Source organism: Microtus pennsylvanicus, chromosome 5, assembly GCF_037038515.1.
Source record: "Microtus pennsylvanicus isolate mMicPen1 chromosome 5, mMicPen1.hap1, whole genome shotgun sequence".
Lineage (NCBI taxonomy): Eukaryota > Metazoa > Chordata > Mammalia > Rodentia > Cricetidae > Microtus > Microtus pennsylvanicus.
The window spans coordinates 106,702,458-106,718,567 of record NC_134583.1 but is presented as its reverse complement, the minus strand read 5'-3'; the positions used below and the strand labels follow the sequence as shown (position 1 = coordinate 106,718,567).

Below are 16,110 nucleotides of genomic sequence, written 5' to 3'. Positions count from 1 at the left end.
AGAAATTGATGAGGATACCAAAAAATGGATGGACATCCCTTGCTCTTGGATTGGGAGGATCAACATAGTAAAAATGGCAATTCTACCTAAGGCAATTTATAGATTCAATGCAATCCCCATCAAGATCCCATCAAAATTCTTTACAGATCTGGAGAGGACAATAATCAACTTTATATGGAAAAACAAAAAACCCAGGATAGCCAAAACAATCCTATACAATAAAGGATCTTCTGGAGGCATTACCATCCCTGACTTCAAACTCTATTACAGAGCTACAGTAATGAAAACAGGGTGGTACTGGCATAAAAACAGAGAAGTCGACCAATGGAATCGTATAGAAGACCCGGATTTTACCCCATAAACCTATGAACACCTCATTTTCGATAAAGGAGCTAAAAGTATACAATGGAAGAAAGAAAGCATCTTCAACAAATGGTGCTGGCACAACTGGATGTCAACCTGTAGAAGAATGAAAATAGACCCATATCTATCACCGTGCACAAAACTCAAGTCCAAATGGATTAAAGACCTCATTATCAGCACGAAAACACTGAACCTGATAGAAGAGAAAGTGGGAAATACCCTACAACAGATGGGCACAGGTGATCGCTTCTTAGGTATAACCCCAGAAGCACAGGCATTAAGGGCAACATTGAATAAATGGGACCTACTAAAACTGAGAAGCTTCTGTAAAGCAAAGGACACTGTCACTAAGACACAAAGGGAACCTACTGACTGGGAGAAGATCTTCACCAACCCCGCAACAGACAAAGGTCTGATCTCCAAAATATATAGAGAACTCAAGAAACTAGACTTTAAAATGCTAATTAACCCAATTAAAAAATGGGGCACTGAACTGAACAGAGAATTCTCAACAGAAGAACTTCAAATGGCCAAAAGATATTTAAGGTCGTGCTCAATTTCCTTAGCAATCAGGGAAATGCAAATCAAAACAACTTTGAGATACCATCTTACACCTGTCAGAATGGCTAAAGTCAACAACAACAAGGATAGCCTTTGCTGGAGAGGCTGTGGAGGAAGGGGTACCCTCATCCATTGCTGGTGGGAATGCAATCTTGTGCAACCACTGTGGAAGTCAGTGTTTCGGTTTCTCAGGAAATTTGGGATCAACCTACCCCTGGACCCAGCAATACCACTCTTGGGAATTTACCCAAGAGATGCTCTATCACATGTCAAAAGCATTTGTTCAACTATGTTCATAGCAGCATTGTTTGTAATAGCCAGAACCTGGAAACAACCTAGATGCCCTTCAATGGAAGAATGGATGAAGAAAGTATGGAATATATACACACTAGAGTACTACGCTGCGGTAAAAAACAATGACTTCTCGAATTTTGCATGCAAATGGATGGAAATAGAAAACACTATCCTGAGTGAGGTATCCCAGACCCAAAAAGAAGAACATGGGATGTACTCACTCATAATTGGTTTCTAGCCATAAATAGGGGTCACAGAATCTACAATTGGCGAACCTAAAGAAGCTAAGTAAGAAGGTGAACACAAGGAAAAACATATCGTTATCCTCTTGGATAAGGGAAGTAGACAAAATTGCCGGGGAGAAAAGTGGGATCTTGGGGGTGGGGTGGGAAGGGGGTAAGGGGAGATGGGGTGAGAAAAGGTAGAAGGGAAGGAGGGGGGACTTGGGGAAATAGGAGGATCGGGATAAAGGAAGGTTGGATAGGGGAGCACGGAACCACAATCCTTAGTTAAGGGACCCACTTTAGGGTGGGCAGGAGAATTGACCCTAGAGGGGCTCCCAGGTGCCCAAGCTGAGGTCCCCAGTTAGTTCCTTGGGCAGCTGAGGATAGGGAACCTGAAATGACCCCATCCTAGCGCAATACTGACGAATATCTTGCATATCATCTTAGAACTTTCATCTGGCGAGGGATGGAGATAGAGACAGAGACCCACACTGGAGCACTGGACTGAGCTCCCAAGGTCCCAATGAGGAGCAGAAGGAGGGAGAACATCAGCAAAGAAGTCGGGACCACGAGGGGTGCACCCACCCACTGAGACAGTGGAGCTGATCTACTGGGAGCTCACCAAGGCCAGCTGGACTATTACCAAAAAAAGCATGGGATAAAACTGAACTCTCTGATCATGTCGAACAATGAGGGCTGATGAGACGCCAAGGACAATGGCACGCAGTTTTGATCCGACGCAATCTGCTGGCTTGGTGGGAGCCTAGCCAGTTTGGATGTTCACCTTCCTAGATATGGACGGAGGGGGGAGGACCTAGGACTTACCACAGGGCAGGGAACCCTGACTGCTCTTTGGACTGGAGAGAGAGGGGGAGAGGAGTGGGGGGAAGGGGAGAGGGGTGGGAGGAGGGGGAGAAGAGTGGGAGGAGAGGGAGAAGAGTGGGAGGAGGGGGAGGGAAAGGGGAGGCTGGGAGGAGGTGGAAATTTGTTTTTTTTTTCTTTATTCTTCTTTTATCAATAAAAAATGTTTAAAAAAAAAAAAAAAAAAAAAAAAAAAAAAAGAAGGCTAGGTGGTCAGCTGCAGGCAGGTGGAAGGACCTGGAAAAGGAAGTTATGCTCAGATACATTTGTTGAAGGTGCAGTCGTTGACCACACTCCATAGACCTGGTGCTGTTCTATTCTCCACGGAGGCAGCAGTGACCGTCTGGGCTGCTTGGGAGGACCTGGGCATTGGGGCATCCACTGATAGGGATAGGGCCCTTGTGAAGAAGAAGTGGCCCTGCCCAGAAGACAGTGGCTTGGAGGGAACATCAGGCAACCCAGGTGAAATTGTAGACTAGGCAGGTTGCGGTAAAGAACAATGTCCTAGTGGAGATTGGTGCTGGGAAGAGAAATTAGAAACTTCTTCTGCCATGGGAGATATAAACCGGGTATCAAATCCTTTCCCACCATTCCCACTTAATGTGGCCCCCAGCCTCCCTGTCTCATTAGGTTTATTTCATCAACTGAACCCTCATTTCTTTTTCTCAGACCCCCATTTCTTTAGCCATGTCTTCTGGTCACAAAATGTTGCTTATCAAGGAAACATGATACCTGAACAATTTTATTTATTTTTTTCTACCAAACTGTGTGTGACCACCTTGGGAGAGCTGTATAATATTTCCACCCTATGAAGTGCTGAGGGGTTGCTCAAGTTTAAGAGGTTTACAGAGGTAAGGAGGGTCATACAAAACACAGCTTCTGATTGAGGGAATCTGTTGTAATAGGAGTGGCGGGGCTGCGTCCCCAGCACCCCGGCCGCCTGGCTAGCTTATGCCCGAAATAACAACACACAAACTGTATTCTTTTAAACACTGCTTGGCCCATTTCTATCTAGCCTCTTCTAGGCTAATTCTCACATATTAATTTAGCCGATTTCTAATCATCTGCATAGCACCTCTAGGTGCGCTTACCGGGAAGATTCTAGCCTACGTCCATCCTGGGCCGGAGCTGAATTGCGTCTGCCTCAGAGAGCAGAGCTATCGCGTCTTCCCGGGAGAGGGGAGCATGGCGTCTCTGAGCTCACTTCCTCTTCCTCCCAGCATTCTGTTCTGTTTACTCCTCCCACCTATGTTTTAACCTATGGGGCCAAGCAATTTCTTTATTACTTAACCAATGACCTTCCTCCATCAGGTCTCTTCTAATTTGAGTTGTCTGGGATAGACTAAATCAATATAAACTCTGCTTTTCTCCCAAGGCTGCTGTGGCTCCCTAGGCTGTTGCCTAGGACCTAACACTGAGTGGTTTTGGGGTCATTATATTATTAAATCCCCAAGGCTTTCTGCTGTTGCTGATTTTTAAACATAGGCATGGCACCTGAGAACAAAGATGACGAAATTGTGGTAATGTAGACTCCATGGGAAAATGGACACGGTATATAGCCAAGTAAAGACTCATCAAAGAGCAAACATTGCCTGGGATGTGACTTCCCTGTCAGGTGGTCTGAGCAAGTGTCACACAAAAGTATCAGACATGGTGGGCAAAGACAAGAAGTGAAGATGGGCAATTGTATTAGTGGCACCTGATTCTGATGATCCTGCTTTAACGACATAGTTAGCATCTTCTGTTGCAAAATCCCCTTCATTGCTTGGCTATTTGGAAATAAGTGTAATGTTTCTTTGTTGTTTCCTTTGGATGAGGTGTAGGCCTTAGGTGGACATCACAAATCAATGAAAACCATATTGAAGTAGACTGGATTTCATTCATAAACTGGATTTCATTCATAAAGTGTTTGAGGAAGTGCGGAGATCTTGCCAATGTCAGAATCTCCGTGCTGCTCTGTCTATGTTTATCAGGGTTACTGAGCTTCTCAGTAGAAGTTTACAGCTCACTGGAAGTACTTCTATATATGTGTTTGCATATATACACACACTTGTCTCTGTGTATATATATTACATATGTATGTATATATATTTAATCTTTCAGTGATTCCTACTTCTGTATGTCTATCTTCCTATATCTAGAATTATCTTGACTTTGGGGGAAAATACTCATTTGTTAGGAATTGCCTCCTATACCTCAGAGTATCATAACTACTATTCTGTCTCAGTTATATTTTCTAATCAGTTTTAATCTTTGCACACACATATGCACACACGAGTGGCATATGTACATGTTTGGGTGGGCACGTACACATGTGTAGGTATATGTGTTCACACACATGTGTACATGCATGCACATGCATAGTGGAAGCCAGAGGTCAATAATGAGTGTCTTCTTTGTCACCCTACACCTTTTGAAAGATAATATTAATTACATTTCCACCATGTATTTATTTATTTATTTTGGTGTGTGTGTGTGTGTGTGTGTGTGTGTGTGTGTGTGTGTGTACATGTGTCAGGATCCTCCTATGGAGGAATGATGGGGGAGAGTCTTCTGGCTTGTGTTAATTTCATTGGTTAAATAAAGAGACTGCCTTGGCCCTTTAAGAGGACACAAATTAGATAGGTGGAGTAAACAGAACAGAATGCTGGGAGAAAGAAGCTGAGTCAAGGAGTCGCCATGATTCTCCCACTCCAGACAGACGCAGGTTAAGATCTTTCCTGGTAAGCCAGCTCGTGGAGTTACACAGATTATTAGAAATGGGTTAGATTGATATGTAAAAGCTAGCCAATAAGAAACTGGAACTAATGGGCCAGGCAGTGTTTAAAAGAATACAGTTTCCGTGTAATTATTTCGGGTAAAGCTAGCCGTGCGGGCGGCCGGGTGCCAGGACGCAGCCCACCGCTCCTATTACAACAGAGGAAGGTCAGAGGATGGCTTTGGGAGTCAGCTCTTTCTTTCTACCATGTGGGTCCTAAGAGTTGAATTCAGATTGTTAAGTCTTACTGACAGCAACCTCTACTCACTGAAAAATTTTGTAGGACTCTTCATCTCTATTTTCGAGACATTGTTTTTTTCCCCCACTAAACATGGAGATTCCTTTCTCCAGCAAGGCTGGCTGGCCCAGAGCTTCAGGGATCCGCCTGTTACAGATTTCTAAGACCAGGATTACAAGTGTGCGCTAACGTGCCGTTTCTTAACATGGATGTTAGGTCATCACGCCTATAAGCAAGCACTTTAAAGACTGAGTTGGCCATATCAAGAATGGTAGAGGGGGGAAGAGCACCGCTCAGGTAAGGGCAGGTGGTTTCTAACAGGCCTGCATAGGGGCACGGAGGTACCCACTAGAGTTGGAGAGGGCACCCGGGAGGACTTCTCAAATGGAGTTAAATAATGAAGCATCACCACTAGGGGGCGCTGTGCTCACCTTTGCTAAGCTAGGGATCACAGGACTATGGGGGCAGATATCAGGAGTTTGCCAGAGAGATGGGGGTGGGGCAGGAGAAATGGCACAAAGACAAAAGTAGTCAGGTGTGGGGAATGAGCTGACAAAGGCTGTAAGAGATAGAGAGGTGGGGTGTGACGGAGGATCCCGGAAGAGCTTCTTTCCCTCAGAGTGAGAAATGAGGCTGAAGGGCCAAGGGAAATTGACTTTTAGAGAAAAATAGTAAATACAGTTTTGGACATTGTTTGACCATGGGATTCACAGAAGCTACATAGGAGAAAGTCATAACAAAAATCTGGAAGTTGGGAGAGCTCGTGTGTGTGTGTGTGTGTGTGTGTGTGTGTGTGTGTGTGTGTGTAGGTGCTCTGCCATGTCCTGCAATTGTGGAGGTCAAAGAACAAACAACTCGTGGGTGTTTATTTATTTATTTTGTTTTGTTTTTTTTAAAATTTTTTTATTGATAAAAGGAGAATAAAGAAAAGAAAAAAAAACAAATTTCCACCTCCTCCCACCAGCCTCCCATTTCCCTCCCCCTCCTCCCACTCTTCTCCCCCTCCTCCCACCCCTCTCCCCTTCCCCCCACTCCTCTCCCCCTCCCTTTCCAGTCCAAAGAGCTGTCAGGGTTCCCTGCCCTGTGGTAAGTCCTAGGTCCTCCCCCCTCCATCCATATCTAGGAAGGTGAACATCCAGACTGGCTAGGCTCCCACCAACCAGCACATTGCGTAGGATCAAAACCGCATGCCATTGTCCTTGGCATCTCATCAGCCCTCATTGTTCGCCATGTTCCGAGAGTCCAGTTTTTTACCTCCACCATGAACCAGGGTCATCAGGGTCATCAGGGTTGGCAGCAAAGCACCTTTACCCGTGAACCTCCTTAGAATTAGTGCTTTAACAACTGTATCAAGAACTCAGGATTTTATACCTGCCTGTCCTCATATCCTCAGAGTGTATGAGCTCAGCTCCCTTCCTTGCCAAGAGATGGCTGCCATTCCTCTAGCATTCCACATGCTCGTCAGAGACATAGAAGGAAACAGGTGGTATCCTGGGTTTCTCTCTCCCTCCCTCCCTCCTTCCCTCCCTCCCTCTCTTCTTTTCTCTCTTTCTTTCGCTCCCTCCCTTCCTTCCCTCCTCTCCCCTTCCTTCCTTCCTTCCTTCCTTCCCTCCTTCTTTTCTTTGTAATCAGTAAAAAGACCTTTCTCAGAAGGCCCTAGGAGTTTTACTATTATGTTTAGTATTAAATTGTAGGAATGAGCATGTGGGCTCTGAGACTGTGTGTCCGGGTTTATATTCTGACTCTCCCTACTTGATTGAGCAAATATTTCAGCCTTTCTAATTCTCAGGGCCCTCTGCTATGGAGTTTGGAAGCCACTGAATCCTCCTCATAGGATAAGCTGCTGCTTATCCGAGTGCTTGGGGGCAGCTCCTGGCAGACGTCCTGAGAGTTCAGTAACTGTTTGTTATCACTATGCCTGTAGTGTAGTTGTTCTAATTGAACACATACCCACCCCTTAATTAGTCACTAGCAAAGAGAATGGTACTACTATGATTAACTTTGAATAATCAATATTTATCATAGAAGTGATGCACAGAGAGGATGAGCTGAGGGCGAGAGAGATGACTCAGTGGTTAAGAACACTTGCCATTCTTGCAGTGTACCAGGGTTTGGTCCCTAGCACCCACATGGTGGTTTACAAACACCCCTAGCTCCAGTTTCAAGGGAGCTGATGCCCTCTTCTGAACTCCAGGAACAAAAGACATGTACAGAGTGCACATACATTCTTGCAGGCAAAACACTCATACACATAAAATACATTATTAAAAATATATATTTCTATCTACCTACATACCTACCCTCTCTCTCTCTCTCTGTGTGTGTGTGTGTGTGTGTGTGTGTGTGCGTGTTGAAATAAAACTTTGCCACTGTCAATGGGAATGCAACATGGCCTTGGAAGGTGACTGACAGCTTCACTATGTACAAGCTGAGTTTATTATCAGTTTTCAGAGTGATACTAAAAGACAAAATGATACACAGAATATTAGGCTTGCTGTACTATTGATACATTGACAATACGCGTATTTCAGACAATTCATGCTCGAATTCTATTAAGCAAACCACGAAAGCACATTTAGAACACCTAAGCATCAATTCCAGTGTCCTCTCAGACATCACTTTCCAGCACCTTCTCTTTCTGCATCAATTTGCAGAGCCTCTCCTGCCTCCCTTTTCTCTTGGAGTTCTTCCCACAGGTGATGTATGAAGGAGAGGTGCTATTACCATGCTCAAGGGGATGAAATTGAGGCTTTTAGAAATCTCATTAGAACCTGGGATAGGGAAGGAAGAGGTTGCAGAATTCAGGCTCAAAAATCAAGCCACCCATTTCCTAGTAAGATGCTGCTTATATCATTGTGTCTTCTCTATAAAACAATAACCATCATCAGCTACAGCCCCCTACACTCCTACAGCCAAGATTAGATATAGCATATCAATTGTACGCCAGTATCACCAATGTGACACACTTGTAGCCCAGCTCATTCATGCAGAAGTGAACATATACATACTTTTACATGTCCACCCTCTAGGGCTACCTAGAGAGTTTTGTCATTGTGAGCATTCATCAAGTGTCCAGTGGTAACTGGAATATTTAATCATTTGTAGACAAGGGTTCATTACATAGCACCGGCTGGTCTCCAACTCACCTTCTTGCGCTGGTTGTGTCCAAGTCTGACTCCTAATTCCACACTGCAGCGGACTTTGTAGCAATGGGATTGGAGAAAGCCTCCAGAGAACTATGAGAAATTGCCAGTGACTTACATGTCTTCCTTATGCTCTTTTTTTTTTTGTGTTTATATTAGACTGAATAGCTGGTGGCTTTTTCAAAACTGAATTAGCATTTCATAGGGAGCCTTTGGCACATTCCACAAGGCTACTATAATCATCACTGTTTTCATCAAGGCACACTCTGTGCTTCTCCAACTGGGGCCCTGGCCTTGTGGTGGACATCTGCTTTAAATGTTTCCTACACCCCATCCCCCTTTCCAATTCTAAAGTCCATGGCTAGCCATGTTTATGGTTTTTCCTTGCCTCCAGGACTCTGTTGTGATACTCAAAGTCTGCTTCAACTGAGCAAGGAATGAGACTCCAGGCTCTTTACTGCCTTCTAAATACAACAAACAAAACCCCAAATATAAATATCAAACCCCAGGCTGGAAGATAACTCATCTGGAAAAGTGCTGGCCTTACAAGAGTGAGGATCAGACTATGAGCCCCAGAACCCATAGACACAGGCCTGGCATGCCTGTGATCCTAATGACTAGAAGGTGGAGATGGGAAAATCCCTGTGGCTCTTTACCTTTAGCCAGTGCCTGGCTGATGAGCTCCAGGCTAAGGAAAGACCCTGTTTCAAAGATGATAGACACTATTTCTGTGGATGACACTGGAAATTGTCCCCTGGCCTCCAGGGGATGTACACGAACATCTTCAAACATGCATGCCACTCCCCACCTCCCAACATCACCACAACCACTAAAACAAAGATCACTCCAAAAATGTCATGATGTAAAAATGCTACCAAGGGTTGCTAAGTTCACAAGTAGTACCGTATTGAGACTCCTGGTTGTCTTTTCAATGTTGAGTCGAATAAATGAACATGGCTCTACCTTTTTCTAAGACAATGTATCTCTAAACCCGAGGTCTCAGCATCTCACTTTCTTCCCATCCGTTTCCAAGGGCATGTTTTCTTAGGAATGTTCCATCAGTAACAGGTACTGTTGTTAACTCCCAGTATCAAGTAGCAAGTTCTTCCTGTCTCTCTCTGATCTACTTATTTATCATGCATACGTGTATCTGCCTGAATGAAGCAAATTTATGTGTACCACACTCATGCAGGAGCTTTTAGAGGCCAGAAGAGGACACGGAATCCCTGGAGCAGGGGAATTACCTGGAACAGAGTGGATGACCTCACGAGTACTACAAGAGCAGTATACACTTCCAGCCACTGAGCCATCACCTAGCCTTTGTCATTTTGAGACAGCCTGAAAGCTAAGGATCCCTAGGAACGTAACTCCTTGCTCCAGCCTCTGAGTGCTAGGATTATGGACATGTATCTCTAGGCCCAGAATGTTCCCATTTCTTCACATTTGAAAGTCACCTTTACTGAATTCAGGTGAATCACGGTTAATAATAATAAGATTTAGGAAGTGAACAAACAGGAGGCTCAGAAAGTAAACAAAACTCCCAAGGTTTAGGAAGTCCCAGAAACTTAGAAGATTCCCAAGGCTCCTTCCCCGTGGTTATATTATTTATTTATACTTATAATATAAGTATAAAGAAAAGCTATCATTAAGTGTGCTGTGTGTAGCTAGCTGGTGGAGCATACACTTGCCTGGCATACATGAGACTCCGGCTTCCATCTAGCTGTGTGACTTTCTCCTAGGGAGACACAAGCATATGTCTGTTCACCTCAGATAGGGCGCTGATGACAGACCACAGGGACAATTCCCTGTAAATCCCTCCTAGTGAACTAGTGACTGTACTGGGACTATTTAGAGGAGTATGGGTTACTAAAGTGCAGTTGTATCACCAAAAAGCACAGCCCAGCGTGGGTAATGACTCATGAGAGCTGCCTCTCTGGAGCTCCCTGCACAGCTCACAGGCAGCTGGCTGGAGAGTCTCCTCTGCCCAGACAGCCTGGTAATTGTAATGACTAATATAGCCAGGGGGAAGGGGCCTTAGGAATCTTCTAAATTTCTGGGACTTCCTAAACCTTGGGAGTTTTGTTTACTTGCTGAGCCTCCTGTTTGTTCACTTCCTAAGTCTTATCAGCTTCACGAGCCACCTTCCTACCTCTAGGACATTGGCTCTCAACCTTGCTAATGCTGTGACCTTCTAATAACAGGTCCTCATATTGTGGTGACCCTCAACCGTATAATTATTTTTTTCTATAAATGTATTTTTGCTACTGCTATGAATCATAATGTAAATATTTTTGGAGACAGAGGTTTGCCAAAGGGGTTTCGACCCACAGGTTGAGAACCACTGCTCTAGGAGGAAGGAAAGAAATGTTTACTTGTTCTGAACTTTCCTTCTATGCCTTTTCCTAAGTGAAATCATCACCTTGTCTAAGGATTGGCAATGATCTGAGAAGCAAATCTAACTGTTTCATGGCTATTTTCTTAGGGTTCTTTTGTGTCACGGCAGCAGAGTTGAGTAGTGTCATCAAGAGAGCAACAGGCTCACAAACATGAAAGTGCTTTGTATCCTTTACAGGAAAGTTTACTAAACCCTGTGTTCAGCAGCTCTCTGGAAAATACTTTTCCAGTACCTAGAGCATCACAGTTAATTTTTCTAACACTTCCCTTATCCCCTAACACATCAAACAACCAATTCTCCTCATTTCACTGATGTGAATGTTTGAACGTCACTACCTCAAGATCACGGTGGTGTCGACAAGGTTGGGACTGGTTCAATCGGATGTTTGTACACCCCGCAGATGACACCCTTTATGGGGGAGCAATGGCTCACCTTCAGATGGAAGTAAAGCGCTCACTGTAAGCTACAGTTTCGATGGTTCAGGAAGACTGTTGGCCATTTTTGTTTCATTCTTGAATTCTGAAATTGGCTGGCTTACTTCTCTCCTCCTTACCAGTCAGGAGGCAGGAGATGCAAACATGAAGATGAATAGCTGTGGGTTAGTTCTTAATGTCATTTTCATCCGGGGTAGGATTAGAAGGCATGGGAGCACTCCCCAGAGCCCAAAGGCCAGCCATTGATATGTGGGCACCTCAGAGCCCAGCTGCCGCTTTGGCTTAGATTTGTCCGTGGTTGAGATCAGGGTGGCCTCACTTTGAATTCAGTCTCTTTTTGCTATATTAATCAGGCTGTTGTGTGATCATAACACAAAATAATGGTCATGGTTTCAGTAGGAAAAGACCAAAGGGGAGGAGAAAATCACATTGGTTTGCATATTACCAGTACTCTCCCTCTGTGGACCTATACTGCTTCTCATATCAAGAAGGGTTGCAGTGTCTGACTTCTTCTTTCTCTAACCTGGCCGATGTGTGGCATGTTTGATGGGCAAGCACCCTCTGGGACTTCTGATACACTCCTGGAGGTTGACAGCTCACATTTGGGTCTCTGGGAAGGCTCAGCCTGAGACATTCTGTCTCAGAACAAACCAGCCACATCACGGAATACAAAAACTGCAGAGCAGCCATGAGCAGCACCGTTGTCAAGAGTCCCTGTTAATTTTTAAGACAACAGCCAGCATCCATAGGCAGCTGCATGGGGCCTCAAGATCAGCAGGCCAGGAAGCATCATATGGCCTAGGAAGCTGTGGCAGTTACTGTCCTGCTCTCTCGAGTCACAACATTTGGACATGGATTGATGCATCCATAAATGACAAACAAATTAAGGTTGAGGAATTAAAGAGCAATTTAAGTATAGGCTTGAAGAATGAAGATATGTTATAAACTGCATGCAACCAAACAAGGGACTTATCTCCCAGTCAGAACCAGAAAACAGACCACCCCTCACTTTGCGAGCTTAAAGAATTAGCGAGATTTAAGATTCCACTTATCTTCTTTACTCCTTCTGGGGAGGGTATTGACTGAGGTGGGGATGTGGCAGATGATGAAGATTGCTAAGAAGATGTTATTTTAACTAATGCCTCAAAATGACGTTGATAGTAAGAAAAATTTCCCTCTTGTAGCTGTTTCAGCCTTGAGAATTCTTACCCTTGGAGAAAACTGAAAAAAATGAACAGAATAGAAACTTGGAACAATTTTTTTCAAGTTAGAAACCAGGAATGAAGGTCTCTAAAGTTTTGGTTCATGAAAGCAAGAGAAAGAGGAAAAGGGTGTCACGTCCTCCAGGGGATATCGACGTCCGTCTGAGGATGGTTCTTGTGGCCTGAAGGCGGCCAGTGGGAAAGAAGAAGAAATACTTTGCTCTGTCTGCTGGTCTTCATGCATAGTCTAACCAGCAAGTGCGGTCAGACCGTGCATTGCTCCGGGAATCACCGTGTACTTCTCGGTCTCTTTAGTGTCTCGATTTCAATGGGCTGGCTTCCTTCACAGGAAGGAAGATGTCAGTCATAGCCTGTAATGGAGAGTATCTGAAAAATTCGCCCTTCAGCTTAGAAGAGCACAAACGTCACCATTATGTGCTTGAGATTTTAGAGGCAAGCGTGTGCATGTGCGTGTGTGTGTGCGTGCGTGCATGTGCGTGTGCATGTGCGTGTGTGTGTGTGCGCGTGCATGTGTGTGTGTGCATGTGTGTGTGTGCCTGTGTGTGTGTGTGTGTGTGTGTGTGTGCGTGAATGTGTGTGTGTGAGTAGAAAGGTAAGTTTAAGTCTTAAATTTCATTCATCTCCCACTCCCATCCCAAGCACGGAGCTCTCTTTTCTCCACGCTCCTTCCTGCTGCAAGGCGTATATGTAATGTTCTGTCCACTCAGATGTCCTCCGCACTCGCCGCTACCTGGCTCTCGACAAGAAAGAGAGCTATTGTCTAAGACCTTCACCAGTGGTCCCCCTTGTCTACCCTCATCACGCTAGCTCTGCAGTGTCCAGCCCTGAGAGAGACTGAGAGGAAGGTGGAAACCAAAGCAGGGTCTTTCTCTCCTGGTTGCTTCCCTGCTGGGTCACCTGGGGACAGTGGTGTGTTTGGCTCAATGACCCAGCTCCTGTTGGGGGAGGGGGACTCTCTTTGCCCTTCTGGCAGTTTTTGGTTCCAGTAGCAGCCCCCCTCCCCCAAGCCCTCTCTTGGGTTTGAGGCTGGTAACAGCTGTGCTTTTATTACCCAGGTTGCTGCACCAACCCTCGTGGCTTCTCTGTAAATAGTCCCTTTATTAAATTCTCCTGGAAGGATCCTAATTTGAGCGTGCCAGCTATTTCCTGCCGGGAACCTCACCAACACACTATTCTATATGAATGGCCATTCACATCTTAATGTAAATTCAGTTCAAAGTTTTCCTTTTCCTTGACTCTTTGCCATCTCAGCTCCAACTCCGACAATAAAATGATTTGTGGCCTCATAAATTTCATCGATAAACAACAGGGTGGGCATCACATCGAGGAGAGGTCAAGATTAAAATCGGCCCCTCGTGACTCGCACCCAGAGGGTCGTGCGCTGTCTAACACCGACTTTATATAATATCACACAAATTATCTTTATGAAGACATTAGTTATGCAATTAATAGTTAAGCAACTGGGGGCGGGGGCCCAATCCATGGGACTATGACAGAAGCTGAATACGTGGATACAAAGGAGGAGGGATATTGGGGGCGGGGGAAGGTGGAGACTAATACTTCCTATTCTGTGACAGGGAAGACCAACCAACCATGACAGTGTGCACTGCTTCTAGAAAGGAAAGAACAGGTTAGGAAGGTGGTTTCTACCTTCTCTGGAGTGATTCCTTCAGAACATCTGGTTTCTCAAAAAAAAAAGGGATGATATTGGCAATGTTCTAGAAGGTCTTCAAAATGATTCCTGAGTTTTCAACTACTCACTTGCTCAGTGGTAAGCAGGAAAGTCAAAGGGAGCACACTGCGTGCCCTGTTAGTAAGGAAGCCGATAGTCAACACCTAGGCTATCATCTGGGAACTTCTGGTCCGGCTCCAAGTCCTCCCTCCAGCCACCATTCCCATTTCGAGTCCATTTTCCTTCTTTTCCCTCGATTCCGTGCAAATGTGGCTGTAGTTGCCTCGCTCTCCTTCTTGACTTCCAAACACACACACACTTTCTCACCTCATGGCCTTTGCTTAACTTTTCTGTTAACAAAAAGTCCCTTCCTCCACCTGGCCAGGCTTCCCAGTGGGTGGTGAGGTCCTGAAGGAAGAGATTCTAGATTGCCTCCTCTGGGGTAACCTTCCTGACTAGGCCAGTACCTTGCACATTCTAAAGACGGCCCCTTCCCCGAGACATGGTAAAGTGAACTGGAGTGGCGGATCCAAATGGCAAGCTTTCAGAAACTGTTTCTAATTTTCTTTGCTTGAGCAAAGCAGACAAAGTTAAGGCTTGAAAATAAGAGAGGTAGACCGCAGGGATTCCATAGTATCCTAATCCTTAACTCTTGCTTCTCAAAGCGACATCTGCAGATCTGCACATCTAGTCTGCTCCGTCTTTCTAGTAGTTGGATGCTCCAGAGAGATTCCTCCAGTAAGGAGTTAAGGCTGGATGTGGCCCAGTGCCCAGAGAAGTCCTACGGGAGGCCAGAGAAAAGCAATGGCTGAAGCATTATGGAAAATGTGACATCCAACTTTCAGTTATTCCCCAAAGATGGGGCCCTGATCTAACGTTTACCCTGCACCTTTTAATAGCATCTGGGGAGTCATGAGAAGCCTTGGGTGTCACTGTTTTAATTAAGAGTAAAAGTTCTGCATGGAGCAGACATGCTGAGGCTTTCGCAGTGGTGATCCTGGGGGAGAAGCGCAATGTGGGATAAATGTGGGCTCCTAGCTACTTACCTCGGGGGCCCAGTGCCCACACATGACTTAAAGCAGGTTTTAAAGGAAAACCTCGTCCAGCAAGGACTACAAAGCTGTCGTGATGAAATGGAACATTAGCTCTTTCCTCTGTCTCTGACTGTGCCCTTGAAATTCAGAATTACATAGTAAAACTCTTGGAGTTAATGTTGTTGTTTTTTAACTTCTATCACAAAGTAAGCAGAGATTGAATGGTTACACTAGCCTACAAACTTAGAGTGACTTGGGACAGCATCTGCCACACTCTGGATCTTCCTCCTTAAGCTTCATCCTTGGACACCTTGCCTCCATGATTTCTGTAACTTTTGCAATCAGTGAGGTAATAAAATGTGCTTATGATTATTTCCCCTCTCAGGGCTACACAGTTTGTTACTCTTCAGCAAACCCAGGACATACTTCGGAGGTATGTTTTCTTCATCTTACCAGTTACCTTTCATGATAAACAAAGAAACTATCTTTCCAAAACTCTAACTTATTGGGAAACATAGTTGCTGACTGAGCAGATTCCAAAGCCTGACTACCTTCTTCAAGATTTGGAGGGAATCCAAGACTCTTTCTTTAAGTACAGTGCAATCTTACAATAATAAAATACTGTATTTGAAACATTCCTCAATAACTGCTTACATTAGGGTGCTACAGAGTTAGCCATTACAACTCTATCCAGGGTATATTATATCAGAGGCAAACACTAAACTTTTAACGGTTTCCTCCTTTGGGGACTGCAAAATCACTACGCGTGGATTAATGTACACACACACACACACACACACACACACACACACACACACACACTAATATATAAGACATAGCCTAGGCTCTGTCAAAATGGCATCTTGCCCTTTGCAGATAGGCACATCTGCAGACATGCATCCATGAGTGT

The 16,110-nt window shown here is 44.8% G+C and overlaps 1 long non-coding RNA gene across 2 annotated transcripts; it reads left to right on the top strand.

The window, feature by feature from the left end:
- Nucleotides 1–4,962: 4,962 nt before the first annotated feature.
- Nucleotides 4,963–15,344, top strand: LOC142851159 (uncharacterized). 2 transcript variants are annotated; one of them, XR_012910745.1, is made up of 3 exons: nt 4,963–5,026; nt 10,925–11,001; nt 14,832–15,344. It is a non-coding gene; the product is annotated as an uncharacterized LOC142851159 (long non-coding RNA). The 2 variants fall into 2 exon arrangements; XR_012910744.1 differs by lacking the exon at nt 14,832–15,344 and adding an exon at nt 13,746–13,923.
- Nucleotides 15,345–16,110: the final 766 nt, after the last annotated feature.